This window comes from Salmo salar, chromosome 15 (genome assembly GCF_965601325.2).
Source record: "Salmo salar chromosome 15, fSalSal1, whole genome shotgun sequence".
NCBI classification, from domain to species: Eukaryota; Metazoa; Chordata; class Actinopteri; order Salmoniformes; family Salmonidae; genus Salmo; species Salmo salar.
Window position 1 is genome coordinate 83,538,495 of NC_138305.1, and position 18,910 is coordinate 83,557,404.

Genomic DNA, 18,910 nt, shown 5'->3' on the forward strand with positions numbered 1-18,910 from the left:
GAACAGGGCAGTCCGGCCACTCTGGCAGAACAGGGCAGTCCGGCCACTCTGGCAGAACAGGGCAGTCCGGCCACTCTGGCAGAACAGGGCAGTCCGGCCACTCCGGCAGTACAGGGCAGTCCGGCCACTCCGGCAGTTCAGGGCAGTCCGGCCACTCCGGCAGTTCAGCGCAGTCCGGCCACTCCGGCAGTTCAGCGCAGTCCGGCCACTCCGGCAGTTCAGCGCAGTCCGGCCACTCCGGCAGTTCAGCGCAGTCCGGCCACTCCGGCAGTTCAGCGCAGTCCGGCCACTCCGGCAGTTCAGCGCAGTTCGGCCACTCCGGCAGTTCAGCGCAGTCCGGCCACTCCGGCAGTTCAGCGCAGTCCGACCACTCCGGCAGTTCAGCGCAGTCTGACCACTCCGGCAGTTCAGCGCAGTCTGACCTCTCTGGCGACTGTTGACTGGCGGGCAGCTCTGACGACTGTTGACTGGCGGGCAGCTCTGACGATGACTGTTGACTGGCGGGCAGCTCTGACGATGACTGTTGACTGGCGGGCAGCTCTGACGATGACTGTTGACTGGCGGGCAGCTCTGACGATGACTGTTGACTGGCGAGCAGCTCTGACGATGACTGTTGACTGGCGGGCAGCTCTGACGATGACTGTTGACTGGCGGGCAGATCTGATGATGACTGTTGACTGGCGGGCAGCTCTGATGACTGTTGACTGGCGGGCAGCTCTGACGACTGTTGACTGGCGGGCAGCTCTGGTGATGGTTGACTGGCGAGGCTGGGTTGACACACTAGACTCCTGATGCGCGGGGCTGGTATAGGACGTGCCAGCCCGGAGACACGCACCTCCATGCTAGTGCGTCTGGCGGGAAACACCGGACCGAAAGGGCGCACTGGCGGTCTTGAGCGCAGGGTTGGCATCACCCCTTCCGGCTCGATGCTTACTTCGCCCTGGCACATGCGGGGCGCTGGTACCTTGCCTACCGGCCTGAAAATCCCAGGCCTCACCACAGCCCCAACCCCAAAGCACGGGACCTGTCCAGTCTGCCCTACAAGGGTACGGGGAGCTGGCCTGGGGCTGTAATCTCGCCCCGCCAAATTGCCCTTGTGCCCCCCCCTAAAAAATTCTTGGGGCTGCCTCCAACATTCCTCCCTCACTTGCCTCTGTCCTCTTCTCCGCTGCTTGGTCCTTTGGTGGTGGGTAGTTCTGTAACGGCTGTCTTCTGTGGAAATGGACCAAGGTGCAGCAGGTATGTGAATACTCATCTTTAATAAAAATAAAGGAGTAGAGCATCCACTTAACAATACAAACAAAATATAAGACAGGAACAGTTTTGCAGGCACACAACACGCAGTGCAAAAACAACTACCCACAAAACCAAGTGACAAACATACTCCTACATATATGACTCCCAATCAGGAACAACGATCCCCAGCTGTTCCTGATCAGGAGTCACAAGACCAACACAGAACAATCACACACACAAGACTGCCACGTCCTGACCCCAAAACTACAACAACAGCTCCATCTGCTGGTCAGGACGTGACAGAAACGTCAATTGCTGGGATGTGTTTTTCAATGAAGGTTAAAGGTAATTATGATGCAACTATGACAGTGATACAATAAGGATTACAATTATCATCATGAATATTAAGGCTATACACACTACATGTTACACACATTGACACTCAACCATGCAAATTGGCAGAGTTATTATTTATTTGGACATCACACATTATAGTCTTACTCTTATACAGACATTGTACACACTCTCACCAAATCACATCCAATATCATACACATCAACCTACTCAGATTTACTACACACATATCTTGTCTCAATTTTCTAACATCTGTGGCATTGGCTCACAGGCAAACAAGCAAGGGAATCAAACAAATATTGCTAGAACCTATTTCTTGAATTCTAAATATCAGACATTTGGAAAGCTCTAATTTTGACCGCCATAATACCTCCGATGGCAGTAACGTTACAAGCACTAATTATGGTCAATTTAGACTGAGAATAGTATCTAGTTATGGTAAGGGTTGAAATAGGTATAGCCAGTTATAATTGTAACAGTTTACCAGATTATAAAAAAAGAAAATCAGTCTTTACATGCTATAAGAAAAGGAACATAACATATACTGTTTACAGCAAACTCACTCTACATCCTTAGATGAGGTTGTGTGGAAAAATGAATGTGGTGGTGAAATAATTTTCTGTCATGGACAAAGGAACTCAAAAGGTGTGATGATATTAATTAACAAAAATATCGATCTGAATGTGCACATAGTCAGGAATGAGCCACAAGGAAGGTGGATCTTTTTTAATATGAAAGTGGACGAAAAAGAGATTTGGCTCATTAACCTGTCTGGGCTAGGGGGCAGTATTTTCACGGCCGGATGAAAAACGTACCCAATTTAAACAGGTTACTACTCTGGCCCAGAAACTAGAATATGCATATTATTAGTAGATTTGGATGGAAAACACTCTGAAGTTTCTAAAACTGTTTGAATGGTGTCTGTGAGTATAACAGACCTCATATGGCAGGCAAAAACCTGAGAAAATTCCAAGCAGGAAGTGGAAAGTCTGAGAATTGTAGTTCTTCTTTTGATTCTCTATTGAAACTACAGTGTCTGTTGGGGACGTTGCACTCCCTAAGGCTTCCATTGGCTGTCTAAAGCCTTCAGAAAGTGGTTTGAGCATTTTCCTGTCACTGGGCAGATAATAGGAGCTCAGTTTCTGAGTGGACTGCCTGGCAACAAAGGGATTGGATATGCTCGGTCCCGCGAGCGCGCCCCTCCTCCTTTTTCTTCTTGAATGAATATACTATTGTCCGGTTGGAATATTATCGCAATTTTATGTTAAAAATACCATAAAGATTCATTTTAAACAGCGTTTGACATGCTTCTAAGTACGGTAATGGAACATTTAGACTTTTCGTCTCTCGTTCCGCGCTCGCGCGTTATCCCTTTGAATAAGTGATCTGTACACACGAACAAAACGGTATTTGTACATAAATATGGATTATTTCGAACAAAAACAACATTTCTTGTGGAAGTAGCAGTCCTGGGAGTGCATTCTGACGAAGCTCAGCAAAGGTAAGAGCATATTTCTAATACTAATTCTGAGTTTAGGTTGCCCCGAACTTGGCGGGTGTCTGAATAGCTCACCGTGATGGCTGAGCTATGTACTCAGAATATTGAAAAATGTGCTATTTTAAACTCTGACACAGCAGTTGCATCCAGGGATAGTCTATCTATAATTCTTAAAATAATTGTTATATATTTTGTCAACGTTTATGATGAGTATTTTTGTAAATTGATGTGCACATTCACCGGACGTTTTGGTGGGAATACATTTTCTGAACATCACGCGCCAATGTAAAATGCTGTTTTGGGATATAAATATGAACTTTATTGAACACAACATACATGTATTGTGTAACATAATGTCCTAGGTGTGTCATCTGATGAAGATCGTCAAAGGTTAGTGCTTCATTTAGCTGTGTTTTGGGTTTTATTGACACATGTCCTTGCTTGGAAAATGGCTGTGTGATTATTTCTGTCTATGTACTCTCCTAACATAATCTAATGTTTTGCTTTCACTGTAAAGCCTTTTTGAAATCGGACAATGAGGTTAGATTAACGAGAAGTTTATCTTTAAAATGGTGTAAAATAGTTGTATGTTTGAGAAAGTTGAATTATGACATTTTGTTGTTTTTGAATTTTCCGCCCTGATATTTCACTGGCTATGTCCCGTAGGTGGGACGCTAGCCCATAGAAGTTAATCTATATGGTCCAAATCAGGATGATCCATACTTCTTCGAAAACATTTATACCAATTTATTGAACTTATAGGCAACAAATGATCAAATCATTATGGTAGGAGACTATAACACAGTGTTAAGTACCACAATGGTCATCATCATAAAGGTCATCACTCTACAAACTATCATCACCGTGCCCTTAAGGAAATTACAAATATTATGGACACATTAGAAATAGTGGATATTTGCAGACTAAAAAACCCCAACCTAGTGAGATATACATGGAGGAGACTAAATCAAGCTAGTCGTCTTGACTACGTTCTTGTCTCTTTCTCTCTTGCATCAAAGGTTAAAAAAGTTTTAATAGGAGACAGAATGCGATCAGATCATCATATAATTGGCATTCACATAACTCTTATAGATTTTCCACATGGACGGGGATATTGGAAATTGAATCAAAGTTTACTGGAGGACAACTTATTTTTAACTAAGACAAAATAATTAATAACTTAATTTTTCCAGTATAATATATGTTCAGCAAATTCCCTTATTGTTTGGGATACCTTTAAATGTACCTTCAGAGGTCATTCAATTCAATACTCATCAATAATAAAAAAGCTGTTTCTGGCTAAAGAGACAAGACTAACAAGGGAAATCCATGAACTAACAGTACAGGTAGATAGCAATAAAAACAATACTACAGAGATACAAAATAAGTTAGAGGAAAAACTAAAATAAGTTGAGGAACTTATTCATGAACAATCTAATGTAATCTATTACAAAAATAAAGCAAACTGGATGGAATATGGAGAAAAATTCAAAAAGAAATCCTCAATCTCCAATACAGGAATGCTAACAAAAATACTTTGCAGAAACTCGTTACTGAAGACGGAGTCATCTATGATTCTCCAAATTATATTTTACAAGAGGAAGCTAATTATTTTAGGCAGATGTTCTCTTTTCCATCTCATCCTCTCCCACTGAATGAAGATTAAGGTAAGGAATTATTTTCAAATAATATAAAAAATGGAAAGTTAACAAATGTACAGAAAGATCAGTAACTAGGCCAAATTACAGAGGAATAACTTTTTGAGACTATTAAATCCTTTCAGTCTGGAAAAACCCCAGGACTTGATGGCATACTGGTAGAGGTATATCAAGCCTTCTTTGATATACTAAAAACTCCATTGTTAGATTGTTTTAACTACTCCTATTGAAATGGTAGTCTGTCAGGTACTCAGCAGGAAGGTCTGATTTCTCTATTATTAAAACAAGACCCAGATGGCAAATATAAAGACCCAGTCTATCTAAAAAACTGGAGGCCATTTACACTTCAATGCTGTGATGCAAAAACACTAGCGAAATGCATAGCACTCAGAATTAAAAGGGTTTTACCAAGTATTGTTCATCCTGATCGGACAGGTTTTTTACATGCACGATACATTGGAGATAATATACGACAACTACTAGAAATAATAGAACATCATGAAACATCTAAGAAGCCAGGCCTGGTATTTATAGCGGATTTTGAAAAGGCATTTGATAAAGTAAGACTGGATTTTATTTATAAATGCCTGGATTTTTTCAATTTCGGTAATTCTCTTATAAAATGAGTAAATATAATGTATAGTAACCCCAGATGTAAAATAGTAAATAACGGCTAATTCTCAGAGAGTTTTGAATTGTCAAGGAGTTAAACAAGGGTGTCCGCTATCACAATATCTATTCGTTATGATCATTGAAATACTAGCTATTAAAATCAGATCCAATAACAACATTAGAGGATTAGAAATCCATGGCTTAAAAACAAAAGTGTCCATGTATGCCGATGACTCAAGTTTTACATTAAGTCCGCAAGCTAGATCCCTGCAATGTCTCATTTAAGATCTAGATAACTATTCTGTACTCTCTGGACTAAAACCTAATTATGATAAGTGTACAATATTACGTATTGGATCTTTAAAAAATGCAACCTTTACATTACCCTGCAGTTTACCTATAAAATGGGCTGATGGTGAAGTAGACATAGTTGGTATTCATATCACAAAATATATAAATAAGCTCTCCACAATGAATTTCAATGTAAAACTTGTAAAAATAGACAAGATCCTGCAACCATGGAGAGGTAAATACCTGTCTATTTATGGAAACATTGCCCTGATTAACTCCATAGTCATATCTCAGTTTATTCACTTACTTATGGCGCTGCCTACTCCTGATGATTTCTTTTTTCAAATCATATGAGCAAAAACTATTTTGCTTTATCTGGGATGCTAAACCAGACAAAATAAAGTGTGCCTATCTATATAATGAACATGAATTGGGTAGGTTGAGATTATTAAATATAAAAGCAATAAACCTCTCTATAAAAGCTTCACTTATTCAAAAGTTTTACTTGAACCCTAAATGGTTCTCAAGTAGATTACTAAGAAAAGCTAATCCATTGCGTAAAAATTGCCTTTTTGCCTTTGTGCAGATTGCCATGTCTCATTTTCGATTAATTGAAAATTATACTTTTTTCAAAGTATCTCTCTTTTTCAAACAAGCATTGCAGAGCTGGCTACAATTTCAATTTATCCCCCTGAAAAGATAGAACAAATATTACAACAAATATTATGGCTGAACTCAAATGAGGAGGTAGGGAACTGCTCTGTCTGACCAATATAAAGGATCAAAATTGGCGGTGAAATAAAATGGGCATAAATAGGAAAGTATACCAGTTTCATTTGAGTACCAGAATGTTGACAACTGTGCCATACAGATTGCTAAATAGTTGGGAAGAGATTTTTGATGTATCGATTCCATGGTACGAGTTGATACATAAAACAACGCAAGATTCAAGACTTCATGCTTTTCAGCTAAAATTATTATATAGAATTCTTGCCACCAACAAAATGTTGAATATTTGGGGCATAAAATTATCGAAGCTCTGCAGATTTCGTTGTGAGGATACAGAATCAATAGACCATTTATTTTGGTATTGCCTTCAGGTAGCCTGTTTCTGATCTCAGGTTCAGGAATGGCTGAAAACGCTTAGCATTGATCTAAAATTGACCCTAGAAATAGTACTGTTAGGAGATCTGGAGAGACCGGGTCAGTCAATTACTAATATACTAATACTCTTAGTAAAAGTATTTATCTTCAACTCGCAATCTGTGGATTCTATTCGATTAGATAGATTGAAAGTGTACGTTAAACATCACAGCATAGTTGAAAGATGTGTTGTGTAGAAACGCGAAGAGGGTGGCCAGCAGAGATAGATGGGATGGGCTGAGGGAAGCTGAGGGTTGGGATGTGGAATTGGAGACAAGTGGGAGTGGAGCTGTTCTTTGCGGGACATAGAATGATTGTCAAAGATTTTTAAAAAGTTAAAATAAAACATAATAAAAAAGTACATTTGAATGACACTAAGGGGCAGTGTTTTTACAACGAATGCCAGTTTGCCTGAAGCTGATGCCGTGCAGGTGTTTGTACACATGCATATACACACACTCTCATTCATATAAACACATACAAGAACACACACAAACAGTTGAAGTCGGAAGTTTACATACACCTTAGCCAAATACATTTAAACTCAGTTTTTCACAATTCCTGACATTTAATCCTAGTAAAAATTCTGTTTTAGGTTAGTTAGGATCACCCCTTTATTTTAAGAATGTGAAATGTCAGAATAATAGTAGAGAGAATGATTTATTTCAGCTTTTATTTCATTCATCACATTCCCAGTGGGTAAGAAGTTTACATGCACTCAATTAGTATTTGGTAGCATTGCCTTTAAATTATTTAACATTGGTCAAACGTTTCGGGTAGCCTTCCACAAGCTTCCCATAATAAGTCGGGTGAATTTCGGCCCATTCCGCCTGACAGAGCTGGTGTAACTGAGTCAGGTTTGTAGGCCTCCTTGCTCGCACACGTTTTTTCAGTTCTGCACACAATTTTTCTATGGGATTGAGGTCAGGGCTTTGTGATGGCCACTCCAATATCTTGACTTTGTTGTCCTTAAGCCATTTTGCCACAACTTTGGAAGTATGATTGGGGTCATTGTCAATTTGGAAGACCCATTTGCGACCAAGCTTTAACTTCCTGACTGATGTCTTGAGATGTTGCTTCAATATATCCACATAATTTTCCTTCCTCATGAAGCCATCTATTTTGTGAAGTGCACCAGTCCCTCCTGCCGCAAAGCATCCGCACAACATGATGCTGCCACCCCTGTGCTTCACGGTTGGGATGTTGTTCTTCGGCTTGCAAGCATCCCCCTTTTTCCTCCAAACATAATGATGGTCATTACGGCCAAACAGTTCTATTTTTGTTTCATCAGACCAGAGGACATTTCTCCGAAAAGTACGATCTTTGTCCCGATGTGCAGTTGCAAACCGCAGTCTGGCTTTTTTATGGTGGTTTTGGAGCAGTGGCTTCTTCCTTGCTGAGCGGCCTTTCAGGTTATGTCAATATAGTACTCGTTTTACTGTGGATATAGATACTTTGTACCTGTTTCCTCCAGCATCTTCACAAGGTCCTCTGCTATTGTTCTGGGATTGATTTGCACTTTTCGCACCAAAGTACGTTAATCTCTAGGAGGCAGAACACGTCTCCTTCCTGTGCGGTATGATGGCTGCTTATACTTGCGTATTATTGTTTGTACAGATGAACGTGGTACCTTCAGGCGTTTGGAAATTGCTCCCAAGGATGAACCAGACTTGTGGAGGTCTACAATTGGAGGTCTTGACTGATTTCTTTTGATTTTCCCATAATGTCAAGTGAAGAGGCACTGAGTTTGAAGGTAGGCCTTGAAATACATCCACAGGTACACCTCTAATTGACTCAAATTATGTCAATTAGCCTATCAACAAGCTTCAAAAGCCATGACATCATTTTCTGGAATTTTACAAGCTGTTTAAAGGCACAGTCAATTTAGTGTATGTAAACTTCTGACCCACTGGAATTGTGATACAGTGAATTATAAGTTGAATAATCTCTCTGTAAACAATTGTTGGAAAAATTACTTGTGTCATGCACAAAGTAGATGTCCTAACCGACTTGCCAAAACTATAGTTTGTTAACAAGACATTTGTGGAGTGGTTGAAAAACTAGGAGCTGAGTGTATGTAAACTTCCAACCTAAGTGTATGTAAACTTCCGACTTCAACTGTACATGTAATAGTGCCAGACATGCACACAAACAGATACAGTTGGCATTGCTGTTATGATTTTAGTTGTCCTTGATGTCCTTTGTTTTAATTTTATAAAAAAATATATATTTTTTATTTATTTTTGCATTGTTGTTTGCTGTTTTCTTCTGTCTTTTTCTTTTTTCTCTTTAGTTCATTCTCTTGGTTGTTTGTGCATTGGGTTCTTGGGGTGGGGAATGGAATTAATTTTATTTTTTATTTTTATTTTTATTCTTTGGGGGGGACTGTGGGAGGGCTCTCGAATGAAAAATAAAGAATAAAAAAGATAAAAAGAAAAGTATCAAAATACAGAGAGGTGTTGGTAAAAGTATATTGTCCTGCTAATAGCCCATAATGGGCTATTCTAATTATTTTATTTAGAAATAGTATTTTAGTAAATAGTTTTTTAATCATTATTTTATTAACGAAAGCATAACGATGCCATTATTGGTTACATTGTTTTAGTTTGAACGTGCAGACTGGCACTAAGAACAGAGGGAACATTTCCCTAGTCAGCACCATTATTCATGCAATGCCCCTTAAAGTATTTCTCTGTGCTATCCAGTGTGGCAGGGTGGGGGTCCCCTTCCTCCTCCTCCCTTCCCCCATGGGCTAGGTCCGTCTTTGCGTGGCTCTGCGGCCCATCCCGTGCCCCCTGCCCTCATGCCTTGAACCTTGTTACTAATTTGTAAATAAAGCCAATATGTTATTTAGAATTATGTATTTCTGTTTTTAGAGGGAGAGAAACCAAAAATCTACAGTCATCTCATGGGTCTCCCAGTTGAGGCCGGTACGGGTATTGAACCAGCATCTGTAGCAACACAGCTTGCACTGCTATGCAGTGTCTTAGACCTGCACTCAGGCGCTGTTCAACGTGACTGGTCGGGAGTAGGCTACAGAACTACAGTAAGAGCAAAATAATCCTAACAAAATAAAATAATAAAAACCTTTGTGTAACAACAGTTTTAGTAAGTAATACTGAAGTCGTGCACAATTATCAGTTTCTACTTAGGTTTATGTCACCCATTCATTGTCCGTTAGAAACACAGTAGGCCCCCAAAGCATAATCCATACTCTAACTCCCCCTTGCGCTGGTCTGGAGCAATTAAGTGGTGACGCAGGGTACCGTACTAAACCACAAATTACCTCTAAGTCCTGCAGCATAATCGCAAAACTTTTAGTGGAGCAACCACTTTATATCTGTTTATCTGGTGTCTCCAGTAAGAGTATTTGTCATTACAGTATACTGTATATTACACCTTTATATAACAGCACATGAGAAACAAAAACACTTTCCTTGCTAACTTCTGTCCTTTACAGTCATGGTCCAACAATACAATGCACAATCGAGAAATACAAAGTGTATGTGATTACGTTCTTCCCCAGATGCATAAATAAATAAGTAAACACAGAGGACAGAGAGTAAAAGTGTCATGGAGGAGAGAGGGGGAGGCGATGGGGGGGCAGTGGAGGAGGCAGCCGCGGTAAAGGAGGTCGTGCCACGAGCCGCTGGGACAGTGGCGTCTCCGATCGCCCCTGGCGACCATCACGTTGCCGTGCTCCGGAACAGACAGGCCTGCTCGCACAACAGATGGAACTAATGATGCGCAACAAAAGAGATCATTTCACTGTGGTCCTCTGGAAGCCACAAAGAGCCGGGGTGGAAGTTTGAATGATAGGGCCAGGGGAGTAGCACGGGGTTAGATATGGGCAGCTCTTTTTTCTGGAGGTGCTCGAATGAATAAGGAAGGGCCTTTGATGTTTGTCACAGAAGGCGGCATGCACTGTTAAGTTAAAAAGGCAATTATGAAAAGTGAAAGAGCTGTGAGCCAACCTTCAGTTTCCATTGGGGGTAGCCCACTGGTATGAGTTTTGAATACTGAGTCAAACATTGGAGTTTGGAAACTCTTGATAAATGTGATGTGTAACTCTAAAAGGTGAAAACAAGAAAATCTACAATGATCTGTAGCTTCCTTTAGAAACGTACATTTGGTAAAGGGGCCTAAGTCACTTATTTGAACTTATCAAATATTGCTTGACAAATAAGAAATCTATTGCAAGTTAATTTGCATATCAAATAAATGTCATTGCAGTTAAAGTCAATTTTTAAAACTACTTTTGGAAAATAAATTATTAAAAGATGGGACATTAGGAAAGGAATAGGCTATCCCTGCCAGTAGCTACATTCTCCTCTGTAATCATGGAAATGGTAGAAATATAGTACTGTACTCTCATCACAACCACATAAATGCCTATATTTGAATACGAATACAACTAGCATCAAATCATTCCCAGAGGCCCACTGTGGGCGCATTCAGATATCACATTATGACAAAGTTCAAGTCTTGGTTTCGCTAAATCACATGGCTCTGCATACAGTATTTCTCATTATTCCTGTCATTTCAAACGAGCTAAAAAATATATTAGAAAATAAAATGAAGGCTGAAGCAAAATATACTATATATATGAAGAGTGTCTAGGTTTAAGAAGGCATTCTTATTCACATATTTACACTGCAGAGTAAAAGTTGAAAATAAACCACTCAGTGTTCCAGACTACCAAAAACAAATCAAGTTTGAACTGGAGTCATTTGCATATCCTGAAGGAGAGGATTATATTTAGAGGTCATCGCTTGAACGTAAGTCTTCAAGACCAGACGTCAATGCAATGTTGTTGTTTTTATGTCAAATACATCCAACGGAAGACTATGTAAGGCCCTGCTGTCCTCCCAAGGAATCAGAGCGAGAGAGAGAACTAGGCTCTCTAAATATCTGAATTAAGAGTAGCCAAACACCTAGGGATGGGATTTAACCAGAATGGAGCTGAGTGGAGCCCAATCCTTGCCCCATCCTCACACAGAACGTATCACTGGGAAAAGTTCAGCTGCGATGCTGACACAAACAGCGGAGCAAGGCCTGTATTAGAGTCAGGTTAGCAAAGATAACACTATCAGCCTGATCCCCATGGGCACAAAATGCTGGGCATAGCTGGCAAATAAAGCTACAGTGTCTTGACTCCTTGGCACATTAGCTCTGATTACAATGACCTTCATTATATCAGCTACCCTTATTACAACACGTTGAACGCGCCTCTCCCTCGGGCCAAGCACAGTGGGGGAAAGAATAAGAGAAAGCCGTGAGTTTCAATGGTAAGGCTTGTTATGCACTACACAAACTAGAGTGTGCGTTGTAATATACAATGAACACCTACAGTATGAAAACTGTTGAGATTGCTGACCACTCCGTTCACCTGAACAGATTTCCTTGGTCTTCCTGGACAATCTGTCTCTGAGGTTTAATCGTACTCATTTGCAATCAATGTGAAATAGGAAAAATAAGTCTCTAAGTTAATGTGGTTTTCCACAAGGCTCGGTGTTGGGATCATTACTTTTCATACATTGCAGGTAGATGGCAAGTAAATACCTCACTAAAATAAAAAAAAGAATGGCAATGAATACAAATAACAGATATTAAGATATGTGTAAGGTTCTGTATTTATTTTCTTAGTCAACCTTGTGTTCTGTTTCATTGTGTTCTTGAACGTAGCCCTGTTTCTTTGTGTTCTTGAACGTAGCCCTGTCTTTCATTTTTGTTCATTGATTTCACCTGTGTTAGTTACTCACCTGGTCTCATCAGTTCCTTATTTAGTTCAGTTCATTCTGTTTGTGCCTTTGTGAGGTATTGTTCATTTTGACTCTACTAAGCCTTTTCCTAGCTCGTTTGTGAGAACCAGTTATAGCCTTCAGTCCTAGTTTTGATTCACCTGCCTGTTTGCCTACCTGTGTATGACCATTGCCTGCCTGTGACCACGATTCCTGCCTTCTGCTGAAGGCGAAATAAACACCTGCCGCACTCTGCGCGTGAATCTACACCTTTTTCTCCCTGTGTATTTGTTACAATATGGATATACAGTACCAGTCAAAAGTTGACACACCTTCTCATTCAAGGATTTTTCTTTATTTTTACTATTTTCTACATTTTAGAATAATAGTGAAGACATCAAAACTATGAAATAACACATATGGAATCATGTAGTAACCAAAAATGTAGTAGTATGTAGTAGCCAAGAGTGTGCAAAGCTGTCATCAAGGCAAAGGGTGGCTACTTTGAAGAATCTCAAATCTAAAATCTGTTTTGATTTGTTTGTTTAACACCTTTTTGGTTACTACATGATTCCATATGTGTTGTTCTATAGTTTTGATGTCTTCACTATTATTCTACAATGTAGAAAATAGTAAAAAATAAAGAAAAAATCTGGAATGAGTAGATGTGTCCAAACTTTGAACTGCATACATTTTTTTTATGAATAAAGCAACAACAACAAAATGATTACTAGTTCTGTTTCATATTGTCAGATAAGACAATAAGGTATGCAAAATGGGTAAAAACAATGGATGTTTATTAGAGCACGACCAATGTGGGTTTTTAAGGGCCGATGCAGATAACGATTTTTTGGGGCCAAATTTTCCCCAGAGACAGCCATGTAAGCATTAACAAATCAATTATACAACCATATAATCCATTTGACTTTGTTTTAACCATCTAACTGCATAACAGTAATGATTTATTTAATGTTAAATCTCTTGATAAACTGGGTAAATCCTGATGGCATAGACCTATTCACAATACAGGTGAATTCATATTCAATAGGACTGTGTGCATACATTCTGTTATTGAGCTGATTTCATACGTCTATGGGGCTACAGATGACAAACAATCTGTTTCCCTTTCATTTGGGACCATGTTAGGTCTACTGATCTACAACATTTTCATAGAGGTAGCCTATTCCATGTGCAAGTGATGCGTTCCAAAGTCATACTGTACTTCCGTGTTCATGTCCCGGGTCATTTGAATGGACTTGACAATTATATCATAAAATTCATGAAAACGTGGTCATATGAAAGATATTATATTCGTGTTTGTGGATGAATTTACTTCTGGCAGATGTCTACAAAATTCAAATACTACAAGGTCGATTGTGTCTCATGTAGCTAGCCAGGCAGTTCGGCTCAGGCAGCAGTTCGGCTCAGCAAGGGAAAGACAAGTCATTTAGCTAACTCAGTGAATTAACAAAATGTTTTGTGACAATCAGCTTTGAAATTAGCATATTTGGCATTACTATCACAAATAAAGTTCTAGGGTATTGAACCGAAATTGCTTTGTAAAGTGCTGGACCCCAGTTTGGACATTGTTTTGCCTAACAGTAAATTAATTATCACTTACAAAGTTCCTACATTTCGTGTGGCATTATTAAAGTGTGCTAAATGTATATGCAGCATAAGTGGGTAGCTAGCAAGCAGCCCAGAGGATCCTCGAGGACAGGCTAACTAGCAATGAGTGGCACCGGCTTGCAGGGTTTTACACGAGAGGCAAGTGCACTCGCGCTATGAAAGGGAAATCGGCTGCGCTGATAAGCAAGGGCTGATAGCCGATGGACTAAGAAAGGCTAATACCGGCCATAAATATCGGCATGACCGATTATCGGTAGTTCTCTAATGTTTATCTTTATGCATTTTTCTAACAAATCCTCTTTTGAGCATGCATGCTGTGCTACATAATAAATAATTTCACTGCATAACTGCTGAAGTATTCTGGGGTGTACGTAACTGTAGTTCGCTGGCAACGTCTCTAAGAGAGGTGCTGGACCTGAGTACTCAGGGGCTGGGGACGCCCCACCACTGCTTAATATACAGCACGCTTATTAACCTCAATTTCCTGCCCAATCCCCCCTCCACAGGCTACATGGTTAGCCTGAACAAGCTCTTGGCATACGTTACCCGTTTGGTGGAGCCTCTCATTTGGGGCTGACCACCCAGTGTGCAGGGGATTCTCTCCCACAGCCCAGCTCATCCCACCTAGAGGCCCCCCCGCTGGGCTTCTCACCCTCCCTCTCTCCTGGCAGGTGACTCGAAAGACAGACGTTACCCACAGAGACCTGCCTTTCCCTATTCACTTAGTACAGCTAACAGACCACAAAACAGGATGAGTTGAACAGTAGGGGTTCAGGAGACCATCCCTGCACCCGGTAGGGGGCCACTGTGTTTGTTTTGTGCTGAGGTGAAGAGAGGGTGGGCAAATCAGCTTGTTTAGGATTAGGAGTGAATCAGGAGAATGTAAGCTTCACCAGAAACGACTCGATGGCAAATTTGAATCTTAACACCTGTAGGAAAAGGGTAAAAACCAACGAAGGCACGACCATATTATCCTTCATGACTTCTCAATCACGAAGCCAATAAAGAGTCAAATGATTGAAGTAGAATAGGGCATACCGTAGCAATATAGCCAAGAGTGCACTTAACAAAATCTGAGTTTAAACCATGTCAATCCCTGATGACTATATGTTAAAAAAGCAAATAAAATTGTAACTTAATTATGGATTTATAATGAGCCACTGCACCACTGCCAAAAGCAAGTCCCATACCAAGGCAAACAGGCACCTGCTGAATGCTCCCTGCTCATGGGCTTTCATAGCTTAATTAATCTAGGCCTTGGGGTATCATGACTCGTGTGTGCTGCTTGCGTACATGTTTGAGACAATTAAGTTGTTTCAAGAAGCAGAGGTGCAACTTCAACACCGAGCACAGACACCGATATTGTACTATACAAGAGCTTTTATGTGCTGCAAAACAAAAGGGGCAATAAAAACATACTCGATCCAAATCACTCATAACATAATTTTTTTAATTCATATGAATAAGTGTCTATTCATTGAAATGTTGCATTTCCCAACCCACTTAAATGAATAATCCACTCAAAATTTATATTTTGATATTTTTTTCATTAGTTCATTGTTGATACGTTTCCAAAATGTTTTGCATATCAGCAATCAAGTTTTCAAGATATAGGACTTCAAAAAGCAAATTGCAACTTGCCAAAACGCATCATCATGATAAGTGACAAATTACAATTTGCTGTTTGAAAGTCCTATCTTGAAAACTTGATTGCTGATATGCAAAACATCTTTGGAACTGTATCACAGTGGACTAATGAAAAAAATACCAAAAGATAGTTTTTGAGTGGATTATTCCTTTAAGTATCTTACTCAATGATTAGTCTCCATAGCTTGCAATATCACAAAGCAGGCCCATGTTTAAGTAGACATAGCCAGGTCAATTCAGACACTTTAATGATACTCCATCTGTGCATGGCACTTAATACATGTTACTTACCTAAAATGATACTCTTTAAAGATGTGTAACACTGTATGCTATATTGAAGTGGATTCAAATGACTATAGTATCGTTGCAAAATCTAACATGCAGTGTTGACTTACCTTGACACCAGTGAGGGCAAGACTCTCTTGAGAGCAGCATTGTAGATAACATTCAATGACAATCCCATATACAGTGCCTTCAGAAAGTATGTTACAAAGTGGGATTAAAATAGATTTTTGTAACGATCCACAAAATCCTCTGTAATGTCAAAGTGGATGAAAAATTCTAACATTTGTCAAATAAAACAATAATATATCTTGGTTAGATAAGTATTCAACCCCCTGAGTCAATACATGTTAGAATCACCTTTGGCAGCGGTTACAGCTGTGAGTATCTCTGGGTAAGCAACTCCAGTGTAGATTTGGTCTTATGTTTTAGGTTATTGTCCTGCTGAAAAGTGAATTCATCTCCCAGTGTCTGGTGGAAAGCAGACAGAACCAGGTTTTCCTCTAGGATTTTACCTGTGCTGGTGGAAAGCAGACAGAACCAGGTTTTCTTCTAGGATTTTGCCTGTGCTGGTGGAAAGCAGACAGAACCAGGTTTTCTTCTAGGATTTTGCCTGTGCTGGTGGAAAGCAGACAGAACCAGGTTTTCTTCTAGGATTTTGCCTGTGCTGGTGGAAAGCAGACAGAACCAGGTTTTCTAGGATTTTGCCTGTGCTGGTGGAAAGCAGACAGAACCAGGTTTTCTTCTAGGATTTTGCCTGTGCTGGTGGAAAGCAGACAGAACCAGGTTTTCTTCTAGGATTTTGCCTGTGCTGGTGGAAAGCAGACAGAACCAGGTTTTCCTCTAGGATTTTGCCTGTGCTGGTGGAAAGCAGACAGAACCAGGTTTTCTTCTAGGATTTTGCCTGTGCTGGTGGAAAGCAGACAGAACCAGGTTTTCTTCTAGGATTTTGCCTGTGCTGGTGGAAAGCAGACAGAACCAGGTTTTCTTCTAGGATTTTGCCTGTGCTGGTGGAAAGCAGACAGAACCAGGTTTTCTTCTAGGATTTTGCCTGTGCTGGTGGAAAGCAGACAGAACCAGGTTTTCTTCTAGGATTTTGCCTGTGCTGGTGGAAAGCAGACAGAACCAGGTTTTCTAGGATTTTGCCTGTGCTGGTGGAAAGCAGACAGAACCAGGTTTTCTTCTAGGATTTTGCCTGTGCTGGTGGAAAGCAGACATAACCAGGTTTTCCTCTAGGATTTTGCCTGTGCCTCGCTCCATTATGTTTATTTTTATTACAAGCATACCCATAACATGATGCAGCCACCACTATGCTTGAAAATATGGAGAGTGGTACTCAGTAATTGGTTGTATTGGATTTGCCCCAAACATAGCACTTTGTATTCAGGACAAAAATGTAATTGATTTGCCAAATGTTTTGCTTTGTATTCTATACAGGCTTACTTCTTTTCACTCTGTCAATTACGTTAGTATTGTGGAGTAACTACAATGTTGTTGATCCATCCTCAGTTTTCTCCTATCACAGCCATTAAACTCTGTAACTGTTTTAAAGTAACCATTGCCCTCATGGTGAAATCCCTGAGCGGTTTCCTTTCTCTCCAGCAACTGAGTTAGGAACTGTATTTTTGTAGTGACTGGGTGTATTGATACACTATCCAAAGTGTAATTAATAACTTCACCATGCTCAAAGGTATATTCAATGTCTGCTTTTTTATTTTTACCCATTTACCAATAAGCTCCCTTCTTTGCGAGGCACAGGACTGAGGGACTGAGGGACCTTACAAATAACTGTATGTGTGGAGTACAGAGATGAGGTAATTCAGAAATCATGTTAAACACTATTATTGCACACAGAGAGAGTCCATGCAACATATTATGTGACTTGTTAAAAACATTTTTACTCCTGAATTTATTTAGGCTTGCCATAACAAAGGGGTTGAATACTTATTGACTCAAGACATTTCAGCTTAACATTTTTTATTAATTTGTAAAAATGTCTAAAAACATAATTCCACTTTGACAGTATGGGGTATTGTGTGTAGGCCAGTCACAAAACATCTACATTTAATAAATTTTAAATTCAGGCTGTAACACAACAAAATGAGAGGTGTGAAAACTTTCTGAAGGCAGTGTAGAATGCAAAAATGCTGAATTACTGTAGAGGAGAAATAAGACTCACATATCAGTTGGGCAGCACCTCTGTCTGAACTCCAGCCTACCGTTGAGCTATTGTCTGGACTCTGCTCATGGCTGCTTGATGGGCAATCATTTGGCAGCTGGATCCTATAGGGATGCAAGAGAGAAAGTTGTTTATCAACTGAGTTATTTGCGACTTCTTTACACATTACGGTACAATTAATTTCGTATACTAGAGGTGCCTAATATTCACATTCATTGAGTGTACAAAACATTAAGGACATCTGCTCTTTCCATGGCATAGACTGACCAGGTGAATCCTGGTGAAAGCTATAATCCCTTATTGATGTCACTTGTTAAATCCACTTCTCAGTGTAGATGAAGGGGAGGAGACCGGTTAAATAAGTATTTTTAAGCCTTGAGACAACTAAGACACGGATTGTGTATGTGTGCCTCTCAGAGGGTGAACAAGCAAAATATTTATGCCTTTCAACCGGTATAGTAATATGTGCCAGGTACACTCGGTTTGTGTCAAGAACTGCAATGGTGCTGGATTTTTCATGCTTAACATATTCCTGTGTGTATCAAGAATGGTCCACCACCCAAACGACATCGAGCCAACTTGACAACTGTGGGAAGCATTGGAGTCAACATGGGCCAGCATCCCTGTGGAACGCTTCCGA

General features: G+C 40.1%; 1 protein-coding gene across 1 annotated transcript in view; it reads right to left on the reverse strand.

Moving 5' to 3' along the window:
* The window catches only part of casz1 (castor zinc finger 1), a 264,622-nt gene that overhangs the window by 174,119 nt on the left and 71,593 nt on the right, over window positions 1-18,910 (reverse strand). The window contains exon 3 of the mRNA XM_082962093.1: window positions 18,271-18,374. The gene's annotated coding sequence lies outside the window, so the exon portion shown is untranslated. The remainder of the gene's footprint in view (window positions 1-18,270; window positions 18,375-18,910) is intronic.